General features: G+C 56.0%; 1 long non-coding RNA gene across 1 annotated transcript; it reads left to right on the top strand.

Moving 5' to 3' along the window:
* The first annotated feature begins 412 nt into the window (after nt 1-412).
* On the top strand, nt 413-2,381 carry LOC123927190. Its single transcript, XR_006815378.1, has 3 exons — nt 413-533; nt 1,646-1,752; nt 1,847-2,381. It is a non-coding gene; the product is annotated as an uncharacterized LOC123927190 (long non-coding RNA).
* The last annotated feature ends 4,435 nt before the right edge of the window (nt 2,382-6,816 follow it).

Consider the following 6,816-nt stretch of genomic DNA (forward strand, 5'->3'; position numbering starts at 1 on the left):
AGAGGACAGTGGGCTTGGGGGTTCGGGGGCCTCCTGGCATCACTCCTGTGTGGATCACTCCTGTGTAGATCACACACTGTCCTGTGTGGGTCACAAATAAGGGGGTCACTGAAAAGAGCAGCCTTGGCTTTCGTGTTCCTCACACAGAGTCTCTTGAAGCTGATCAGGGGACCCCGACATTCCCAGGGTCCACATCACATCCGCATGAGGAAAACCCACAGACACACTTCCCATCACGTGTGAAGCTGCTCTTTTTTTTTTTTTTAAGATTTTTTTTTATTATTCATTTGACAGAGCGAGATCACAAATAGACAGAGAGGCAGGCAGAGAGAGAGAGAAGGAAGCAGGCTCCCACTGAGCAAAGAGCCCGACGTGGGTCTCGATCTCAGGACCCTGAGATCATGACCTGAGCCGAAGGCAGTGGCTTAACCCACTGAGCCACCCAGGCTCCCTGAAGCTGCTCTTTTAAATCCCGTGAATGTTCCCTTACCTGCAGACCGCAGCGCCTCGGAATTTCTCTCTTCTGACAAAAGGTGAATGAGGAGTAAGACTGTGCAGCATCGGTGGGGGGGTCGTGTGTGTTTCAGGAGGGATAGGAAGTTCGGACTGGCAGCGGCCTATGGCGTCAGTGTGTCTGGGACCGAAGGAGCAGGTGCGGAGGGATAGAGTTTGTGTCTCGCAGTAAGTGCAAAGGCCCGGGAGCGCTGGCTCAGGTTGGGGAGAGGCATGCACAGGAAGGCGGGTGCCGTGCTCTGTCCACAGGCGCGTCCTGGGTGTATGAAGAGACGCAGGTGCTGGTCTTCTCTGCTCCACGAGGCTCTTTCCGTGAAGCAGCCGCAGCCATGAGCTCTGTAGGGCTGCCTCTGTGAGTGTCAACTGTCTTGGTCAGGAAATTACCAGAAAACCTCGACAAGGCCTTTGCTGCTGTCACAGCTGTTTCATCGGACAGCTTGAACCTACTTTTCCACTGTGGTGCCTGGTCCACACAACGCCGCGTCCCCACACGCCCACTGCCCCATGGTGATGGCGCCATTGCCAGCCCGTCAGACATCAAGTGGCTGCTTTTCTGAAGATCCAGACAGACCCCAGAGGGACACCGAGCAGGGGGGACTTGCTGTAACGATGCCGTCCCCTTCTGTTTCCAGACAGCAACTTGAGGGGACAGATACAGTGAAGGGACGAGGTCACCCCTTTCCATTCCTCTCGTGGAATCTTTGTGTAGGTGGTCGTGAGGGTCCCTTCCAGACCCCTCTCATGAGTGACTTGTTTTAGGAAGGGCTTCGCCCAAAGTTGAGCGTGTGGAAGGTTTCCGTGAATATGTATCAGAAGCATAAATGAGTGAGTGACATGTTTTGAACTATATTGGCTCACTCATGTAAAACTGCATGCATAACAGAAAGCTAGATGAGAAAAAAAAAGGATTATTCTCATGAAATACACAATTCTCTCTCCAATGTGCCATGTGGTTTCCGAGCGCCATGGAAATGCAAGCCTGTTTGTTGTCTGGGCCAGTTGGAGGGGGAGGGTGGGCGCCCGAGCATGTCACAATATATGGAGTAAATGACCATCTTCCTACGATTCCGCATAAGGAAGTGTAATCAGTATTAAAATTACACTGACTATAAAACTTGTCTCCTTGGCCCAGAAGGCTTCTAGGAATCCTGGAAGGTGCCGTGGCTGCCCAGGGAGCAGGCTGTGGGCTCGGCGTTGCTGCGTACGGGGTGAGCGGACTTCTTCCCGGAGCGTTCTGGGGTGAGAGCATTTTACGTATTAGGTCACATGAATCAGTCACAAAAAAATGAGTGGCTTTTCACTTCCTTGCAAGAAAAATTTATTTGGTTTTCAGTGGCAAGAAGATGTCACCAGACACAAGGCATGTTGCTTCTTATGACTTGTCATCGCAGTAATCCGCCAGCATATGAAGGACCGAGAGATGGCCGGCGGCAACGACCTGGCCGTTCCTGCTGCCGCCTTCCTGTGTGTCATTTCCAGATGACTGGTTTGTCCACTGCGGCTTCACCGCCTGGAAGGCTTGGGACTCGCCGTGGCCAGATGAGAGTGGCCATCCTGCTCCTTCTCTCCCTGAGGGGTCCCGCCACAGAGGGGGAGGGGGTGGCCCTTCGGGCCCTGGGGGTGCTGCCTGGCCCCGTCCGCTGGAAGTCTAGTTTATCTGAGAGATCCATGTGCCCAGAAGCCACGTGAGGAAAGACCGTGACATTTGACCGTGTGACACTTAATGTTCCTGACTGTCGAAAGCGTACCGCTCAAGTTTTCCAGAGAAAAATAGGCACTTGGGGAAAATGTCTTTACTATATTGGACAGTGCTTTAATAAGTAAAGTTCTTTTTAGAATCAATGAGAGGAGACCAGGGGCTCATATTGGTGCAGACGGCAGGGCGGGGTAGTTGAAGAAGCAATGGCTTCAGGCACCCGCGGTTCACGGAGAAGGGTTTTAGCTGCTTGAGCCGACTTCCAAAGGTGCTCACGTGCACCACGACGCCGATGAAAACCGTGATGCACCCTTTCTCTAACTGGGTTGGCAGGGAGGAAAAGGGGGTGCGGGATGCGGAGGTGTGGGGCTGTTGGCCCTTGTGCAGGTGGCTGGTGGAGGTTTACGGTCAAAATTCCGGAGGTCATTTGACAGCGTCGGCTATGGTGCTGTGGACACAGCCCGTGGTCCCACAGCACCTCCAGAAACTTACCCCGCAGGTGCTCCCAGGCAGCCGTCTTCACCAGCGGGTTCTGATCACTGGAACTGGAGATGAGACCAGTGTTCATCTGCCAAGAACAGTCTCAGCTCGGGGCACCTGGGTGGCTCGGTGGGTTAAGCCTCTGCCTTCAGCTCAGGTCATGGTCCCAGAGTCCTGGGATCAAGCCCCGCATTGGGCTCTCTGCTCCGCTGGGAGCCTTCTTCCTTCTCTCTCTCTCTCTGCCTGCCTCTCTGCCTTGTTGTGATCTCTTTCTGTCAAATAAATAAATAAAATATTTAAAAAAAAAAAGAATAGTCTCAGCTCGTACGGAGCAGGAAGCCAGGTGGCCTTCATGGTTTGAGGGGGTGGGATCTTATGAGCCGCTGTGGGATTTTGACTAGTTGTTCATGTCATGTGAAAAAGCAAATTCGCAAGATGTGTATTTGTTGGGGACTCTCTTGGCTGGTGTCTGTGCTTGTATATGTCCGTGGAGCGTTTTCAGAGGGTATAAGAGAAGCTGACACGCCTCTGTGGAGCAGGGGTGGGGAGCCGGACGAGAAGGGGGTGTTTACTTCCTACCTTAGACGGTTTACGTGACTCTGAATTGGTTTTTAATGAAATTGCTAATTTAAACAGCAGTTTGCTGAAGGAGGAAGTGAGGCTTTTCTAGGCTGTGCCGGCGGTGGCCTGAAGTCCCGTTATACTCTGTAAGTAGTGGAAATAGTCACGTGCCTCATGCGTTTTGATTCACGCCCGTGTGGGTCACGACATGCTGGGTGGCCTAGAGCTTGAGGGGTGGGCAGGCGGGCGATGTGCTTCCCGGCCCCCCTGGGCATGCACAGCTGCAGTGTCCGCAAGACCATGAGCGGAGGTGGTCATGAGGCAGTCCACCCCTCGCTCTCGGGTGCGATGAGACTAGAGCCCCCCCTTCTCCCACGTCCACCGTCTCTCCCCTGTGCCAGTCCCTGTGAAGGCATCAGAGGTGGGGGTGTGTTTGCCTCCCGGAGATCCTCACTCACATCGGCCGACCCTGGATGGTCGCTTTGGACTGTGTGTCACCAGAGCAGCCGAGCTCTGGCTGCAGTGACAGGAAGAGAGTCTCATCCCACAGCCCCACCCCAGTGCCCCAGGGCATTGTCACTTGCCACACCGGCGGGGGTGCCACGGCTGTGCTGTGGCCCCATGGTGCTGCCTGGACAAACCCGTGTGGGTACGGCACACGCACGCCCTGGCAGGACGCCCCCGTCCCCAAGATCAGGGTCACCACGTGCAATGCCTTGTGAATTTGCTTTTTTCACTTAAGATTAGTTATTGATCGAAGTTCCACGGCCATTCATAGAGTAACGCCTTGTTGCATTTAGTGGCTGCTGGTGTCTTGCCCTGTGGGTCTCAGTACTTGGCTATAGCAGCTCCCGCCAGAGAGGGCGCAGGGAGTGGGAGTTTCCTAGTGGGGATGACCTGGGGCATCCAGGAGTGTATCCGCAGAATCCATTCCCAGAGTCAGAATGGCTGGGTCCAAGGCTGTGTGCATTTTCCACCCTGGTGGACGTTGTCAGTGGCCATCAAAAACATCCGCTCCTGACCCTCGCTGCAGGAGAGATCTCTGCCGGCTGGGCGGTGGGGAGGGCTCTATGCCTCCGTCCCCCCATGCTTGGTCCGGGTGCACCCTGCCATGACCGCTTCTACACCATCCCCAGAGTCCTCCTTCTCCTCTTCCTCCTCCTCCTCCTGTCTTCCCCTCCGCTGGGGCGACCTCACGCCCCCACCGCTGCCTGAGTCCATTGCCCACAGCAGTCCCAGGGACCATTTAAAAAGCATGAATCTTCTGGTGTTCCTGTCCGACCTGGCTCCATTGTGCTTGGCAAACCCAGGCACACCCTCACCATCTGGCCTGGCCCCAGCACGTTTCCCCAGTCTCTGCGTGCCCCCCACCTGGTCCTGTCTATTCCTCACACTTGTCCAGCTTGTCCCCAGGAGCTGGAATATTCTCCCCAACTCTGGCCACGGCTGCCTTTTGTCCTTTTGTCGTCCATATCTCGGCCCATGCCCACCCCCGGGGTGAGGCCTGGTGTCAGCCCTTTTGCTGTTTTCATATCTTCTAGTACTAATCTACATCTGAAACCATCTGGCTTCACTATTTCTCTCCCTGCCTGGACCTCGAGGCCTGGCTGTCATCCTTAGCGGTGTCTGGCTAGAGGGGCCCTTGGTCAGCATTTCTCCAGGGCAGGCATAAACTCTTCCAAGAGAGCCGAGACTGTAGGCCCCACATGGGACCGTGCTGGTGTCTGTCTGCTTTCCTGCCATGTATCTGCAGAGCCAGGTCAGGGGCCGGGCACTAGTCGGCCCCAAGAAGCTCTTCCCTGATGGGCAGAGGCCGGTCCTCGGTGGTAACACAGACACACCCAGAAACTATGCCATCCATGCTGAACAGGGACAAGACCTTCCCACGTGCTGCCATTACTGTTCTGAGTGCCTCAGAGCCTGCTGGAATGTAGGCATGTCTTAGGGCCTCCCTGGGGAGAGGTCGGAGTGCAGAGCCAAGTCAGCGAAGTAGCGGAGGAAAATCCCACATTTCCAGGCACTGAGCTGCCCCGTGGCTGTGGGCTCAGAGCCACTGGGGCTGGCTGTGTCTGTAGAGAACCCAAGGCTTCCCGTGATGCCAGCCCACCAGGCGGGGATCCTGATATGGGGGGAGGGGTGCAGAGCACTGAGCCCACCTGCGTGGGGTCAGAGTCCCCATTGCAGCCATCCCATGGGACCCTCTGAGCCAAGAGGTGGGTACCTCCGCATTCTCCTTCCTCTCTGACTGCAATTTGGGGGGGTGAGGTGGTTCTTGATGTGTCCCAGGGGCCAGCAGCCGTCGTGGGTCTCAGCGTCATCTGCTGGGCTGTGTGCCCTCAGACTGGCTTCCCTCTGCCGTGGGGATGGCCCAGGGCTCAGCCTGCACATGGGCTCCATCCTTGCTAATGCGGGGACTCTGGCAGGCGGCCCCTCCCTCTGTGAAGCCCCGGGCTCTTCACTCAAGCATCTCATGGCAAGAGATGGGCTGGGGCTGTCCCTCTCTCTCCCTGCGGTGGCCACAGCCCTCCTGGGCCCCACCCTGTGGTCTCAGACACCCGCTACTCCAGGACAAGCCTGTGACCTCAGTGCTTATCGCCACACAGATATGAGGCACTTTCCCTTCCCCCACCGTCCTGCCCAGCGTCTCTGGAAACAAAGCCTCAGCCCCTCCTCTGCGCCAGGGAGTCTGTATTTTTGGGCGAGGCCAAACTTGTGTGTGGAGAGGGGAGTGCTGTCCTGCGAGGCCCGCCTGGGTGGAGACCGCTGGCAGGGATTTCGAGAGCAGGTATCATTTTTATTTTTTAAATTTGTTTATTTGTTTATTTACAGCATAACAGTGTTCATTGTTTTGGCATCACACGCAGTGCTCCATGTAGTACATGCCCTCCCTATTACCCACCACCTGGTTCCTCAACCTCCCAGCCCCCCCCACCCCTTCAAAACCCTCTGGTTGTTTTACAGAGTCCATAGTCTCTCATGGTTCATCTCCCCTTCCAGTTTCCCTCAACTCCCTCTCCTCTCCATCTCCCCATGTCCTCCATGTTATTTGTTATGCTCCACAAATAAGTGAGACCATATGATACTTGACTCTCTCTGCTTGACTTATTTCACTCAGCATAATTTCTTGCAGTCATTTTTTAGGAGCATTTCAGCATCTTGGATAAAGAGAAGAAACCAGGGCAGGTGCGACCCCACACACCGTCGCACACACACGCGTGTGCACACGGAACGTTTGGCCAAGTCTAAGCTGTCGTCCCTCGGGGATGGGAGGTGTTGCAGGGGTGCGGCTGTATGGAGTGTCCGTGGGGCTGGCCGAATGAGCCCCCAGCAGGGCTTACTTACTACTCAGGTGGCGGAAGGAGCAGGCAGGGCCGTGTCTGGCTGGGTAAGGGAGGAGGCCATCGTGGCGCAGCCTGAGACGCCGCCCGTATGCGGGTGGAGGTGGCCCGGGGCCCCTGGCAGGACAGGAGCGCTGGCTGCAGGGAACCGCCTTCCGTGACTGCAGACACCTGGCCCGTCCGCCGAAGCCCCAGGTCGGCACTTCAGCCGAAGCTTGTGATGATGTC

The sequence above is a fragment of the Meles meles genome, chromosome 16 (genome assembly GCF_922984935.1).
Source record: "Meles meles chromosome 16, mMelMel3.1 paternal haplotype, whole genome shotgun sequence".
Classification (NCBI taxonomy): domain Eukaryota; kingdom Metazoa; phylum Chordata; class Mammalia; order Carnivora; family Mustelidae; genus Meles; species Meles meles.